The sequence below is a fragment of the Rattus norvegicus genome, chromosome 4 (genome assembly GCF_021556685.1).
Source record: "Rattus norvegicus strain SHRSP/BbbUtx chromosome 4, alternate assembly SHRSP_T2T, whole genome shotgun sequence".
In the NCBI taxonomy this organism is placed as follows: Eukaryota; Metazoa; Chordata; class Mammalia; order Rodentia; family Muridae; genus Rattus; species Rattus norvegicus.
Window position 1 is genome coordinate 91,941,295 of NC_141537.1, and position 17,429 is coordinate 91,958,723.

Sequence of the window (17,429 nt, forward strand, 5' to 3'; positions counted from 1 at the left end):
GAATTGAGAGATCATCCTGGTAGACTTTTACTTTGATGAGTATATAGTGTCCTTCCTTATCTCTTTTGATAACTTTTGTTTGAAAGTTGATTTTATTCGATATTAGAAAGGCTACTCCAGCATGATTCTTAGGACCATTTGCTTAGAAATTTTTTTCCAGTCTTTTACTCTGGGGTAGTGTCTGTCTTTGTCATTGAGGTATGTTTCCTGTATGCAACAATGTGACATTATAAGTAAACATTCATGTTCTGTTCTTTGAGAAAAGCAATGAAATATGGGAAGAAAGCTAGTTACTCAAGCGGACTAAAGTTGTTTTATGTGCATTTGAAAATGTACCAGCAAATCTAAGAGTCAGATACAAGTAAAATTATCACACAAAGGTCTTGTCTTCAAGACGTGAATCTTGAATAAGATCTGGAACATTTCTTTTTTTTTTTTTTTTGGTTCTTTTTTTTTCCGGAGCTGGGGACCGAACCCAGGGCCTTGCGCTTCCTAGGCAAGCGCTCTACCACTGAGCTAAATCCCCAACCCCAAGATCTGGAACATTTCTTAACTACATTTCTATAAACCCAACATTTGTTGGGATGGAGATTAAATGATTCCTTTAAAGTCCAAAATAATAAAATAGAATCATTTTTAGTTGATGGCAAAATTTATTATAGTATTTTCTATTAATTGTCTCCCTGTTATCTTACAAAATGTCACTTACTCTCTTAAAAATATGTTTACTTCCTCTTTCTTCCATTATATCTTTTAAATAGGCATAACCATTTTTTCCATATCAAATTTATGGATTGAATATAAAAAGTTAATTTTCCTGTTTAACAGTGGATTGCTCATCCTTTGGTAAAGAGAGTAACAATAACTAGTGCAAGGTTCTTGACTAGCAGAATTCTCTTAAAAGAGCTGAGAAAATGCATCTAAGTAGCTGCTTGTATAGCTCGTTTGAGGATTTGCTGGATGGACTAGCTCAAACATATTGGTTCTAAGGCAATGATTTACTACAGTGAACTTGTGAGGCACTGCTATTCAGTATCTTGTTGAGGATGAGTACCCCAACAAACTTAAAGGACATCAAAGGACTACTTCCCAGACATCAGCCAAGACTGATGTCTGTATACAGGCCCTCTAAGGAACAATGGTAGACCACCTGTGTTGATTTTCTAGTTCATTTCCTATTGCCAAGACAGAGAGCAGGGCTTAAAAACAGGATATGCAATTAAAATAAGAACAACCCATCAAAAAGAGCAATAGTTCTCTGTTGGTACTTAAAGAAATACTGGTGTTTAAAGTTTTACTCAGATTTTCAGTTGCCATGAAGATAGACAGCAAGATCTAATGGGCAACTATAATTCAAAGCTTGATATTTATTAAATTTTATGTGCCTTTTTTGGAGCACCTTAAAAAAGTGCAGTGTCTGTTAACCTTAGACTGTAGTAGATTAGGCAGATGCACATAAGTTTTTGAATTGGAGCTTGTTGTAAATTTAAGTAGGTACTCAAAGAAGTAAGGACATGCAAGGAAAGGAAATGGTAATTCTATTTAAGAGGATTTCTGAAAGCCTCATGACAAAGTGACATAAGTTCAGCTGTTCTTGAAGATGCCTGCTGTAGCAAAGATATTACAGTGATCGTCTCTCTCATGAGAACAACACAGAAATGTGAGTGCATAGGATATTGAGAAATATTAATTATCTGGATGTGTTAAACATGATGTAAGACATTACTCGATAAGTTAATACGACATTAATGGCATGTACTATTATTCATATTATATTAATGATAACTGCATTCTATGACAAAGGGACTCATGTTTAATATTCCATAATTTTTAAAAAAAGTCCAAGCAATAAATTACAGTTAGAATATAATGAAATAACTGTGGATATCCCTTAATGTCCCATATGAATTTTAATTTTCTGTATCACAGTTAAAGAATAATAAATAATTAGATGGAGCATGATCTAATTTTTCTACTATAAACAAATTGGGAAAATTTATTCTGTATATTAATAAACATTTTTCAGTTTTGTTATGATTAGATTACTAATCTAATACCCTTATGTGTATAGAAGTTACAAGTGATTTCCACTCTATCTTGAAAAATTATAGGATCATTTTAGTATTCATTTAATTATGCTTTCTATTAATATGTCTGAATTCAAATGTTAGGAGACCACTGATAGATTAAGCATGTAGTCATTTTTCTAAATGCAAAGTGCTAAGTATACTTAGGTCTATAAAATCATTATATGAAGTGTGTAATTATTATAGTAAAGATTATTCATCCACTCTAATTAAAATTCTTGTCATCTTATATGCAGTTTATATTATTTTATGTTTTGCATCATATTTTTCCCTGTTTCCTTGATTTGGAAGGTGTAACAGTGAGGGTGTTGGGAATAACTCAGAAGTGAGCCATAGGGGATCTGCTCTTTGCTGATCTTATTTATGTAAACTGTTTTCAGAAATACCAAACACTTGCCAAAATAGGTCACATTTACAAATGATAGATTTAGCTTTTGCAACAAATGCTGCATACTTTCCTCCTTAAGCCTGGGCCATTCTTAGGAAAAGCTAATTATCTTAGGGCTCTGAGTCAGCTGTGCCAAATGGTCTCACAGTCAGCAGCAGAAAAGAAATGAAGCACAGAGCGGTAAACCTTGGGGATTCACCTGGCCTCCTTTGCAGCCAAGAGTGTTCCTATGGTGTCAGACAACAATTAAAATATTGAACTTGAAGGTGACTCAGAAAAAGGGCAAACTGAAAAGTGTAACTTTCTCAAACAGGTCATGCAGAGTAGAGTGGAAAGATAGGCAGTCTTAAAAGAACATGAAGAGTGGAATAATTTGTAGTTGTGCATAGAAAGCTATCCATCTACTTGTGTGGGAAAGTATAACACAGCAAGGAATGGACTGGCAGTGTGCCCTCTGTGAGCCATTCCCACTACCTGAGTCATCACAGAAGGAGTGTTCAACATTCCTGAGTTCAATTTACTCCAAATAACTTAGGGACTCAGCCTAAATAACTTGAGAAGCTGCTTCTAATGTGTATTCTGTGAGTATGTATAGAAAAGATCTTGTCGCTATTGACTCAGTGTGTAGAATATGCCCTACCTGAGCCCAGGTACTTCTGGAAAACAAGTTGAGGTGTTAGTGGGCTGAAGAAATAACTTCCAGCAAGCACAGCATATGCTCACACAGAGCACTGTTACATCGTCATCTCACTGTTACATCGTCATCAATGTTGGTGATGTGGGTTGGGTGGGGAAGAGATACTTTGGAGTTTCAGTGTTTCCTGCAGGTTTGCAAATTCCTGTATGAAAAGTAAAAAGTTATATTTAAGTTCTTTAAAATCATAGAGTACATCTTGTAATTGCAGTTCCTCAGCAGGCTGGGGCAGAAGGATCACAGTGTCAAGTCTTGCTTGGGTAATTTAGTTACACACAAATATTGAAATATAATAATAAAAACAAAAACAAGAACAAGGTATGGTAAGAGTATAGATCTGCTCAGTAGCAAGTACTTGCCTAGTATATATGCAGGAATAAGTTTGGTTCCAAATTAGAAAAAAATATGTATATTAAGATTAAAGAGTAACTTTTTTATTATATTGATACCACAGTACTTGATTTTCAGGCCTTCACTAGATTGACATTCCTTGAGCAGTAATGTCCAATCCTTCCATGGTTCGTGAACATTGTGCTTGGAGTAACACCCAAAATGATTTAAAAATGTATCCTCTCAAGTGTATCCATAGAATTTACATGATTTGTTCCTTCTTAATCTAACAAAGCAGTAGTATGAATAGAAGTTTAAGAACAGAAAAATATGCGTTTAAATTTCACTTGACTTATATTTGCTAATAGAAATATGGAAGAATTAAAATCTATTCATTCACCTTTACCATTCTTTCCTGAATATTCATGGACTTTTCTAGAAGAATCATTTATTCAGAAATTCAAGCCTTTAGATGTCCTGACGAAGTAACTGTACAGGGAAATTCAGGAGGTCATTTCATTTATGCACAGTACTTTACTGCATTGTGGAACACAAATCTGTCAGATGAAAATTTAATACTTTGCATATCTCTGAATTTAAATTAATAACCCTTATTTATTTTTTGTGTTTTATACTTTGCTGTTCCTTGAAATTTGTTATGACAGGACTAAGCATGTTTACTAAAGTAAGATTTCCAACAGTGTGAAACAATCTGATTTATTTGTTTAATATTGACTCTCCAAAAGAGCTAACAATGAGTGTATCGGGTTACATCATAAAGGCCATGTTATCAAGTTGATATTTCAAGTTGATATGTTTTTGAAAGCTAAGGCTACTGTACAATGTAATAATTGGAATTATAGAAAGGATCTAGGGCAAAAGTTAAGTATTTCACTCTTATGCTGTATTCTTACTCAGATTTTAGCACTCTTAGAGACATGAAGGAAACTTTCTAAAACAATCATTGACAGAAATTGTATGAATGTAAAAAATTCATCATTATTATTATATAATTCATAAATTGACTGGATCACAAAATCATATATTAAAATTGAGGCAAAAAATGTTCAGTGTGGTGGGGAGACAGTTAAGTGGAGAGGCCCTTGGTCTTGTGAAAGCTCAAGCCCCAGTGTAGGAGAAGCCAGGGAGTTGAGGTGGGAGTGGGTGGGTGGGTAGGGGAACACCCTCATAGAAGCAGGGGGAGGAGGGATCGGATAGGGGGTTTCCGGAGGGGAAACCCGGAAAGGGAATAACATTTGAAATGTAAATAAAGAAAATATCAAAAAAAAAAGCTGATACATCTTACAGATGACCTGAGTTTAGTTCCCCACACCCACATCAGGAAGTTCAAACCCACCTGTTAACTTCAGCTCCAGAAAATAGGTATAGTTCTCCCCTGCATGCACACACGTGCGCACACGTGCACACACACACACACACACACACACACACACACACACACACACACACACACACTCAATCAATTTAAAAAAAATCACAGATGATATTCAAGTTTATCTAATTCTAATTTTCAACTTTGCTGAGGAATAAAAATGGCCTTAGATTCAGAGCGATTCGACCAACCAACCTTAAAAGAGAAATTATGTAATCATTTAACTTTTCTTCTGAATGAATTTCTTTCTTTCTTTTTTTTTTTCCCCCGGAGCTGGGGACAGAACCCAGGGCTTTGCGCTCACTAGGCAAGCGCTCTACCGCTGAGCTAAATCCCCAACCCCCTCTGAATGAATTTAAACTAAGCACAAACTCTGTGTATTAATACCATATTTATCTTGAAAGATAAATAATTACCTATTTTATAAGAATCATAGAGGTTTCCATTCATTTTCTTCACTTAATGTTTGTTTAGCTATTTTCACATTCTGAACATCACTGTAAATACTGGGCTGTAGTTTTATAAGATAAGCAGGGAGCCTACAGTCAATAGACCATGCATGATGGAGCAAAGAAATAGCCTGTGTGTAAAATAATAATTAACTGAAGAAGAAAGATGTTGTGAGTAGTGAATTGTAAGCAGAGCCATCTCTTACATCTCTTTACTGAGCCATCTCTGCAGTGTGAATTTAGACATTTTTAGTTGTAACAAACAACTTTAATGGTCAAATGAATGTCATCATTGTCTCTGAAGATTCAAAGAAAACATTGAGAGAAAGTGGGCTACTTAAGAGAAAAGAGATTTATTCAAAAGTATTTGGTTTTGAGTCTTTGGCCACATTCTTCAAAGTTTATCAACTAGTACTTCTGATCACATAAGGACAGCTCCTAATTGCAATGCATTAAAAAATATCTTAACACTTATCAACTTGTATGTCAAGAGATAGGCAAGTATCTTCAAGTATCCGGTAAGGGTGAGTGGACACTGTGAAAGCCCAAGCAGGTTGTTACTAGTGGCAAAGGTTGTGCAAGTTCTTCTGGCAGAAATGACAGGAGTTAAGGAAAAGTGCCAGGCAGAGAGAAATGGGAAAGATTGTATTACTCTGTAATAACTAAATGCCTGGAACTCGGTACTTGCAAGAAAAGCTTATTTAGTTCATGTTTTTGTTACGGAAATTCTGAGATTAGACTGCTCTATCATCTAGGCCCAAAGGCGACCACATGGTAGGTGTATTGCAATGACATCTATTTACAGAAGATATCATATAGTCAGACAGGACCTCAGAGTGATTCTGGCTCTGTACTCACTTTGTCTTAGCTACTTGTTCTCCTGGGAACAAATTCATTCCACAAGACTTGCATTCATCCTCCTAAGGAGAATGCCTAGCTACCTAACAGATTTTACCTCTTCTTTTTGACACTGGGAAAAAAACAAGCCTCTGACTGATGAATCCTTTGACATGCACAAGCACATCCAAATATCACCATTCATTTATAAGATGGTAGTATAAGCATATTTAGCATGTACACATCACTGTTCTTAAATTTTCAAATATCCTAAAAGATGATTATGTTTTAAAAGTATTAAAGTCATAATGCTGTTTTTTGACTTGTCTGTGGTAATCAAAGAATCTGTTACTACTGAAAAATTAAAAAAAAAACAATGGATTTTATTTGTGTGAAATTGTCTCATCTACTAAGTTATTCCATGTCAAGGCCAAAAATATATACCAATTCTTAAAAACCTATAGTATTAAGGAGGCTCTAGTTTTAATATATTTTTCAAGAACATTACTTTGTTTAATTAAAACTATATGCAAGAAAGATAAGGCACACCGTACTTCACGTAAAACATGGACAAATAATAACACTAGAGTTGCAGATATCCAACAGGAATTATGTCACACATCTCATTGGTACTTAAAACTAAAATTTAAAATGTATATGGATATAGTAATACCACATATTTGCTTGCATTATTTGCATGATTGAATATTTGATGTTTTTGCCAATTGCCTAAAATGTTGGAAAGATAGCTCAGCAAAAAAGAGTACTAGGTGGCCCTAAGAGAACCTGTGTTTGATTCTCTACAACCATGTTGGAAGGTCCACAGCCACCTATAGCTCTAGTTCTCATAGATCTAAGATGATTTTCCTGGCTCCATTCCAATTCACATGCATATACTCTCACAGAAATGTATTCTTAGGATTTTGAAAAAAATAAATGTTCTAAATGATCATGTGATAATTTCAGTAACATAAAGGCCAAGAAATGAGTTACAGCTGCTGTCAATGGATTTCCCATTGGTGATCCTCATATTCCTCAATTCATTCAACTAGTGCTAGTGGAAGACAAAACTAGAGTAAATTATTATGTCATGTAGTAAAACCCTATGCCTAATGCACTTCTTCTTCAGTAACATAATGTGAAAATACATCACAGGCACACAACCGCAAATAAATATAAAACCACAAAAAGTAATGATTGTTATATGTTTCATGAAGGCAAGGTCTGCCAATATCTGTTTTATTCGTGGCTGTATCACAGAGCCAAGGAGAAATAATGACATTTGGCCCATATTGCCTTTATGAAATGTGTCAAGAAATGACACTGGACACTGGCTCAGAGCTTAAGAACCTTACTTTTTCTTCCAAAAGACCTGAGTAGGACCTACATAATGGCTCACAAACATTTATAATTCTAGTTCTGGGGGATCCAGCACACTCTCTGGCCTCTGTGAGCACTATGTAAGCATATGGTGCACAGATATATGGGCAGGCAAAACATCAATATCCATTAAATAAGAGCAAACAAATCTCATAAGAAGGAAAGTAAACATACTTAAGTTGCAGAAAAGTTTGGTGGTTTTTTAAAAATATTGATGGACATTCAATGAAGTACAATTATTGGGACAATTAAAGTTTCTGTTATGCATGTTGTCAAAAGATGGCAAACAAAGTTGGGATTCCATTGCTGGGCACAGAACATAAATTTCCTAGAGAGGAAGTAGAGCAACCAGTGTGAACCATGAGAAACTTGCAAAGTGCTGTTAGTAGCTGATTTCCTCGAACTCATCAAGTTCAAGGAACTCGAATGAACTGGAAATATTGAGCATTTCTTGAGTAATAGTTGCCCTGATAAAAGAAAAGAACCTCCTAATGAAGATTAATACCAGTGAAGACGAGCTAAGACACAGAAGAGGAGATGAACAGAGATTGAGATTGTCTGGAAGATGGACCAGCATTTTCTAGTCCTCTCCCATTTTAGAGAGATTCAGTTTAGCAAGTGATTGAAAATATCAGTGTAAGAAACATATTAAAAGTCATTTAACATTTTTATTGGATAAAATCATGTGTTAATTCATGAAATTTAAGTATCTGTATTCAATGTATTATATATATATATATTTCATTGAGTCTGTTTTCTTTAAATCATGATTAAAATTTAAGTACACTAAATATTGTAATAGTTTTTTTCATCCATGTTCTTTATTTTGGAGAAATTGTTTATTTATATTTTGCATATCACGGTGGTTTAGATCCAGAAATGACAACTATCATCTTGACAGAAAAGGGACATTTTTCATTAAAGAATTGCTTTCTAAGAGGCAGTCTCAAATCATCAATTTCTCATTCATAATCTTCTATCCACAACTATGCTTAGGCATTTAACAGGAAAATGTAAAGTCTCCATTTTCTGGTAAATGTCACCTATAAAATTGAACATTTTATAAGTTACCATCAAAATTTTACAGATTTATTTTTAATATTAGTAATACTTGGTTTAAACATGAGGCATTCTAACTGAATATAATATAATCATGTTGCACTCTTTAAATACATAAATGATTTATAAAGTGAATATTCAAGTGCTGAGGGATTGCCTCAGTGACCAAAAGTGATCTCTTTTTAGAGAGCCTAGGTTTAATTCCCAGTATCTACACCACAGGAGAAAAAAAAGAGAGAGAGAAAAAAAAGCCAAAAAACACATGTATCTCTTGCTCCAAGGGGTTGTATACCCTCTTCTGACTTTCATGTTCACACAGGAGCACATATTCTCTCTTACAAGAATTTATGCGAACAAAGTGAAATAAAAACAATTATTTTAAAATACATCATTCAATAAATACTGACTCATATACTTAGTACAATCAGCACCCAGCAAGCACTATTGTGGCAGTGAGATCATACCAAAATAATAAAGTCAAGGACGTTCATTCATGTGACACTTACAGTTGATGCACAAGAGTAACAAACCTCTAGGGTACATTCAAAGATTTTGTCTTCATGGAGTTGAAGAAAAAGCAGTAGACTTTAATATTTGACAGAAATCAAAGTAGGTTTCGAGAAGGTTGCTGAACAAAAGAAAAACAAAAGAATAATAGGGTTGACAACAGAGAACTAATACAAAAAGAATTGCAAAGAAAATTTTAAAAATATGAAAAGAACCAGTGTTTACAATATTATAGGTCACACATTAGAATGTAGTATTTGAAGATAAAACTGTCTCTACATATGTAAACTTCCTGTTGGCTTGTGTTTCCACCATTGTTGTACACTGAAGCAATACATCTTTCATTGTATATATATTTTATTAAGTTTCTTTCAAGTTAATGTTTAACGTTATCGGCTAGGAGCTGTTAGGAACAATAACGCATTGAGCGTCTATAATTCTGAGTTGTTGATTATTGTCACATCTGATATAGAAATGCTTTTCTAGAAATGACCACTCCAATAAGAGCACCAGAAGCCCTACCAATAGTTCAGCTCAGGACAAACTTTACCACATGGAGACTCATAAATTTGAGAATCCAAGTCCCTGCGGCAGAAGAAATTTAACTTATGCAGTGTAGCACGATGAGAAGTGCCAGGATTCTGGGGACATGGATGCATTGGACTAGTTTAATACTTTAGTTAGCCTGGAGCAACCATCATCACAAACTCTATGAAATGTTATTTGTGCCTGTACAGTAACATTAATTTTCTTTTAATCTTTGTCTGCCTCAGGAAATATATCAATTGAATTTCACATTTCTTTCCAGGGAATCAGGGACTCTGAAATTCAAGTTCATTTACCTTAATTTTTCCCCACATTTATTTTGAAATCATAGACAAATTAAAACCTAAGAATTTATTGTCTTGCATTTACTTCCTTAAAATGAAAAAAATATATTTACTGTTTAGGTTGATGATGTGAACTTTAATGAAATGAATGGATTATTCAATTTATTTGAGAGGAATGAATACATCTAATTCAAACAACAGAATTATCAAAAGCCCACGGGTTGTTTTTTGAACAAGTCTATGAGTCATAAGGTGTGTGTGAAACTATACACTCTTGGTTTAGTATTCAACTCCATCTCTTTTGACTTAAATCTTCTTGTATAAGTTACCTTAAAACTTTGTCTTTGATTTTCACTATTATAAAACAGGACTAATGCTGTCACCTTCAATAGGGTGGAATGTAATTAGCAATATGCTTTCCATGGTATCTATTATCTTAAAAATTTTGTTTTAATATAAAATTTTTTGGTGTGGGACCGTGGAGCTATAGGTATATAAAAATGAATGGAAATCCAAATGCTAACAATATATTATAAGAAACTAAAATTCTAAGTAAGCATTTGACACACATATAATTTTACCCTTTTTGAAAGATGAAATACTGATAAGTGGTTATTAGCCCAAAAGCTCGAATTACCCAAGATACAATTCCCAGACCACATGAAGCTCAAGAAGAAGGACTAACAAAGCGTGGATGCTTCAGTGCTTCTTAAAAGGGGAAACAAAAATATTCATAGGAGGGTATATAGAGACAAAGTTTGGAGCAGAGACTGAAGGAATGGCCATTCAGAGCCTGCCCCAACTGGAAATCCTGCTCATATACATACAACCACAAAACCTAGACAATATTGATGAAGCCAAGAAGTGCATGCTGACAGGTGCCTGATATAGCTGTCTCCTGAGAGGTTCAAACAGAGCATGACAAACACAGAGGCGAATGCTAGCAGCAAACCATTGAACAGAGAATGGGATCCCTGTTGTAGGAGTTAGAGAAAGTATTGAAGGAGCTGAAGGGGCTTACAACCCCATAAGAACAACAAAACTAACCAACCAGAGCTCCCAGGGACTAAACCACCATCCAAAAAGTACACTTGGACAGACTCATGGCTCCAGCTGCATATGTAGCAGAGGATGGCCTTGTTGGGCACCAATGGGACGACAAGTCCTTTGTCCTGCCAAGGCTGGACCCTCCAGTGTAGGGGAATGTCAGGGCAGGAATGAGGGAAAGGAGGGTGGTTGGGGGGGAACACCATTATCGAAGGAAGAGGAGGGGGATAGGATAGGGAGCTTATGGATGGGAAATTGGTAAAGGGAATAACATTTGAAATGTAAATTAAAAGAATATCCAATTAAAAAGAAATTTAATTTTTTAAATTTAATAAATAAAATAAATACATCAACATACACTTTACAAAATGTTATCTGTATCTACTTTAAAATATTTAATAAATATCCTGATAAAGAAAGATGAAAACAAATTTTCACAAAAATGAACATTGATTATTTAATTTTTCATAAAAAATCAATTTTAGCCAAATATTGAATGCTAAGGCGGAGTTAATTAATATTTTGAAGTCATAAGTTTTTTTTATATTAAAACAAAATTAACAAAAAATTTTCTAATGAAATGTAGAGAAAAGAACAACTAAAAATCATGTTGATAACACGTAGTTCAAAAATATTCTCATTTGTTATATGATGGGCAATATTAAAACATATTTCCACCATAAATCTATTATATTTCTATAAGTAACAATTGTATTGTGTTACTAAACATTGCAAATTTTACTATGTAATAGTCCCCAATTGGAACCCCATTGTTTTGGGCAGTATGCATTGACATTGTATGATGGGACATCATTCACAGAGCAAAAGTTTGCATATTCTGAACCAAAGTGTTGGTCAAAGAACAATTGTACAATTAATGCTGGGAAAATTTTGTATTCATAACCCGCTTTATTGTTCATTTAACGTTTGGTTGTCTGTGCATTCTTATGTAATACCTCAAAGATTACTATCTCAATTTAGAAAGCTGCACTGAAGTTAAAATCAATACATGAAACATCCTGTATCATGTACAAATGTCTTCCTTCAGAAGAGGACAGAGTTATCAAAGACAATGTGCACTTTCTATTTTCAAAATGACAGCACTTAATAGTGATGTGGTGATGTGGCTGAGAATGTGTTTTTGGAAAAGGGAAGATGAACAATTTGAAGCAACCAGCATGGACTACAGATGGCAGGCACAGACTCTCAAAGGTGCCTAGCATGACTAACATTGAAAGCACAACAGAAAGAAAAGGAATTTTATAAATATTGACACTTGGATAATTTTTGTCTTTGCATTACCTTTGAGAAAAATTCTGATGAGCTGTCTAAAGACATAAATATGTGCTTTGGACATTTCTATGAGATTTACAATACAAACATTACATAAGGAAAAAAATCTATCATATTGACCGAAAGAATTATCAGCAGTCGTTATGTTTAAACTAGAGATTAGATGTAAGAGTGATTTCTTCAGGATTCTTTTAGTATAAGCATCCATAGGAAGGTTCAGAATTTCTAAATTAATGCAACAAACACACGAGGAATCACGTCCCTCAATATTGATCCTTAGAAAACGAATCTCAAGGATTTAGTTATAAATTTACATATATGCATAAACATTTTCTAACAGAGTAAATGCAAACTACCAATAAATATAAAGCCTACTAGTGAGCCAACAGAGAAACTTCTAGGTATGTTCATATATTTGTCTTCATGGATGTGAAATGTGTAGACTTTAATATTTGACAAAAATCAAAGTTGACTTCAAGAAGTTGGTGTATGAAAGATGAAGGCTGACAACAGAAAACTAATAAAAAAGAATTCCAAAGTAACGTTTTTTAAAATCAGAAGATGATCACCATTTATTATTACACACACCACACATTAAAATCTAATAATTGATAGTAATACTGTTTTACATGTGTAAACACCACATTGATTTTTTTCCCATCAATCTTGAAACAAATGATACAACTTAAAGTTATCAAGGATGTTCACAGAAATATCTTTGCCACTCTCATGATAGGTAAAGCAAAACTTTTGCTTTGGCAAAAGTTGACTTGTTTACTTTGGCAAAGGCTGACTAGTGCTATGATCATTCAAGAGTGTACTGTTCTCCACAAATACTGAATCTCAATTGAAGAAGTGTTTTAGTAAGGAGTAAGGAGGCAGGCATGGAAAACCTCTGATTGTTCTGGGCCATGAATCACAGCTGAGAAGTGAGATAAACAGTATGATTGTACAAAGCTGTGTATCTATTAGTCTAAAAAAATTTCAAAAGGAGAAGAGATCAAGTAAAAGTTCATTTGATTTCACCTTGTACAATTTGACTGTAAGAATAGAATTTATCAAGCTGAAACATTGGGTCAGTGCAGTGTTGTACAGAAAACACACACACACACACACACACACACACACACACGATTAGTTTGAAAACTATAGTAGAGTCAATGTTTCATTTTGCAGTGCAAAGAGCAGCAGTATATTAAACTACTAAGAAAGTTCAAGACACACTATGTTCTGGGCATTACTGTGCTTTATGGAGATTATCTCAATTATGCCTAAAATGACTTCAGATTCAAAGCTGTGAATTTTGGAATATGTGGTTCATAAATGCTCAAACGGTTACAGAGCTTTTTAGACAAGATGGATGATAGATATATTAGCAAAATTTTGTTAAAGACAATTATGGATATAAATTCTGAAACTGCCACTTAACATAAATCAAGTTTCAGGCTGCAAGCTTCTTTGTCTCTCAACTGTGGCTATTGAACTCCAAGCTATTTACAGCGCCCATGACTCTCTCTCCTGTGCTTTGGTAGCTGAGACTAAAAGTGAAAAGTTACACAGTTATTTTTAAGATTTTTAATTTTGACTTTCTGCAGTTAAATCATAACACTTTAGGTTTAATTTTTAATTATCACAAGGCTGGGAGTAAAATATATATTCTACACATCTTCTCTATATATTGTTATATTAGAAAAATCAACCAACTAAATCACACATTCTGGATAATACCTTTAAGACCTTTGGGATACAGTAGAGACAAGGAAATATACATGGCTTGATAGAAATTGCAAGAGGATTCTGTCCATCACAAAGAGGATGGTGTCAAACAGGCCAGGCCTGCAGACACAGCTGCCATCACACATCTACCCAGCTACCCCCACTTTCCCATCCAATTGATCTGACACCCACACAGTTGCAGGGACAAGTACACAAATGTCTGAGCACTGGGAAAGTTTGGGTAAAAAGTTCATATTTTCCTCCCAGTTAATAGCTTTTTCTACGTTATGCCTTGCTAAACCATCTTAATTTAGCACACTGCAGAACACTTGCTTCAGGGTAATTCTTCTCTCTACCTACAATTTATAACATTTTGATTTGGTCTCATGTGATTAATTTTGATCAATGCAATGAGTTTATACTCTCCAGTGAGAAAATACATAGAGTTTTCCCAAGTCACATTCCCCAGAGTATTTTAAAACATAATTTACTTTAGACATCCTAGATAGATATTGTATTTATACTAAATCTAGAGAATATTGAAGTAGATTTTGAATCAATTAAAATTCTTTGCATTCGTTTTAAGAGCTAGATAATATGAACCTTAATTTGAATATATCCACATGAATAATTTGATTGTTTATGATTTTATTTGTTTTTCTGAGAGCCGAACTGTCTCGGAGAACAGGGTGGAAATGTATTAATTTCCTTATGAATAAGTTCATTGTGCTTCAGTGGTTATAATAAAAATCATAAGAAATGCCAAAGTTTTTCCTCATACGGTAGATAGATAGATCATAGGCTGGATGATCTTGAAAAGAAAACCGCCTTCCTCTTAAATGTCCCTGCTCACCTAAAGGAAACTCATGCTAATGACTGAGGTTGCCTCTAGAGTCTTTGTTTGGGAATCTCTACATATGTGCTCTAATCTGCCCCATGGCTCTGAGAAGGACAACTGAAAGGAAGGTGGCTCATAGAGGAAGGCCAGTGTAGGTACCAGCTCTTCAGAGAGCCCAGAGTGCTTTTCAATCAGGGTAATATAGTGTCCATTAGGTCCTAGCCAAGCAATGTACTGAGTAAGTCTTAGGAACAGTAGGCATTAACAAAAAAACCCACTTTAGATTTTTCCTTTTACTTTCAACCAAGCTTCAGAGGAATTAGTTTGAATCAGCAGAAACTTAAAAATCTGCAAAAGGTTATTCTAGTAAGAGAATGTAGAAAAATCTACGAGTCACAAAATAAAATTCACATTATTTGGCAGACAAAAAAAATTACTAGAAGAGAAAAAATGGATAAGTGAGATTTATAACCAGGAAGAAAATTCAACCAATAGAAATAGAGCTTGAAATGGCAAAGGGCAAAACAATCAAGCAATTTGTTTTTATATAAAGACAAATGAAGTCTTTGAGTAAGTGAAAGAATTTATGATAATAAAATAAAGTATATATAAAGATATGAAATAAAATGATCAGCAAATTGTCTAAAAACCTATCAACCCATAAATATAACTTTAGAAAATATGCAAAATAAGGAACCAAGCAAAAGATACAACTTGACATAAAGGTATCAGTTGCACATGGACCAATGATTAACTTAAGTCCCTGAAAAAGGTAGTGGGTAAAGTAAAGAACAGAAAGATTGTATGAAGGAAAAAAAGGTCCATTTTGCCCCCTTTTAAAAATTACTCTCAAATGATAGCTATCAAAGAGTCATAGGAGAGAAAAAAAGTCATGCCAAAATAGTTTAAATAATTATTTAAGCTTGTACACATATGTACTAACTAATTTTATACTCCTTGTCTATCTACAAAAGCTTGCTATAAAAATTCATTCTCCAAATTCAAGGAAGAACACAAGTATTTTATTTAATTTCATTTAAACACAGATGCAATAGTCAAATAGTAGTCAGTGAGTTGGAAGATGAGGAAGAGAAAACAAAGACAGTGTTGGCTTTCACTGTGTGCAAATTCACATGATTCATCCCACCTTCAAGATGAGCAGATATGCTATCCGTGATGTTTATTGACTTAAAACACAAAGATCATCTTTAAGGTGATTGTGAAATATATTGGAGGTCAGACACAGAAGTTGGGAACTAGAGTTTTAAAAGACATGGTTCTGAATCCAAACCTGCCCCTGCATACTTCTCCAAAATATTAATACTTGTGCAAATGAATCCACTTTAGAGTGTTGTATCATTAGCATCCATGTTTGAGATGTACCGTTTTTCCTCATACTCTTTTCCTTGTAGCTTAAAACTTTTCAAAATGTGTTCTAAATGAGGACAAATTTTTCTGCTCTGAAGGCAGACTACCATTTGGTAACATATGCTGTCAGGTGGATTCTAGAATGTTTGTCAGCACAGTAATGCACACTTTGTAAACTGGGGAGAAGGGCTTCTGTAATATTTTAATTCTGTAGCTTTATCAGAATAGTTAAAGAAATTTCATATGTAAAACACTGCATAATATTCTTTTTTTTTTATTAACTTGAGTATTTCTTATATACATTTCGAGTGTTATTCCCTTTCCCGGTATCCGGGCAAACATCCCCCTCCCCCCTCCCCTTCCTTATGGGTGTTCCCCTCCCAACCCTCCCCCCATTGCCGCCCTCCCCCCATAGACTAGTTCACTGGGGGTTCAGTCTTAGCAGGACCCAGGGCTTCCCCTTCCACTGGTGCTCTTACTAGGATATTCATTGCTACCTATGGGGTCAGAGTCCAGGGTCAGTCCATGTATAGTCTTTAGGTAGTGGCTTAGTCCCTGGAAGCTCTGGTTTCTTGGCATTGTTGTACTTTTGGGGTCTCGAGCCCCTTCAAGCTCTTCCAGTTCTTTCTCTGATTCCTTCAATAGGGGACCTATTCTCAGTTCAGTGGTTTGCTGCTGGCATTCGCCTCTATATTTGCTGTATTCTGGCTGTGTCTCTCAGGAGCGATCTACATCCGGCTCCTGTCGGTCTGCACTTCTTTGCTTCATCCATCTTGTCTAATTGGGTGGCTGTATATGTATGGGCCACATGTGGGGCAGGCTCTGAATGGGTGTTCCTTCAGTCTCTGTTTTAATCTTTGCCTCTCCCTTCCCTGCCAAGGGTATTCTTTTTCCTCATTTAAAGAAGGAGTGAAGCATTCACATTTTGATCATCCGTCTTGAGTTTCGTTTGTTCTAGGGATCTAGGGTAATTCAAGCATTTGGGCTAATAGCCACTTATCAATGAGTGCATACCATGTATGTCTTTCTGTGATTGGGTTAGCTCACTCAGGATGATATTTTCCAGTTCCAACCATTTGCCTACGAATTTCATAAACTCGTTGTTTTTGATAGCTGAGTAATATTCCATTGTGTAGATGTACCACATTTTCTGTATCCATTCTTCTGTTGAAGGGCATCTGGGTTCTTCCCATTTTCTGGCTATTATAAATAA

At 34.8% G+C, this 17,429-nt stretch overlaps 1 protein-coding gene and 1 long non-coding RNA gene across 4 annotated transcripts in view; one reads left to right on the plus strand and one right to left on the minus strand.

Annotated features, from left to right (window-relative positions):
* The window catches only part of LOC120102492 (uncharacterized), a 111,091-nt gene extending 107,934 nt beyond the window's left edge, over positions 1–3,157 (minus strand). The window contains exon 1 of the long non-coding RNA XR_015686018.1: positions 3,116–3,157. This is a non-coding gene — a long non-coding RNA (uncharacterized LOC120102492). The remainder of the gene's footprint in view (positions 1–3,115) is intronic.
* Ccser1 (coiled-coil serine-rich protein 1) overlaps positions 1–17,429 on the plus strand; it is a 1,234,532-nt gene that overhangs the window by 777,127 nt on the left and 439,976 nt on the right.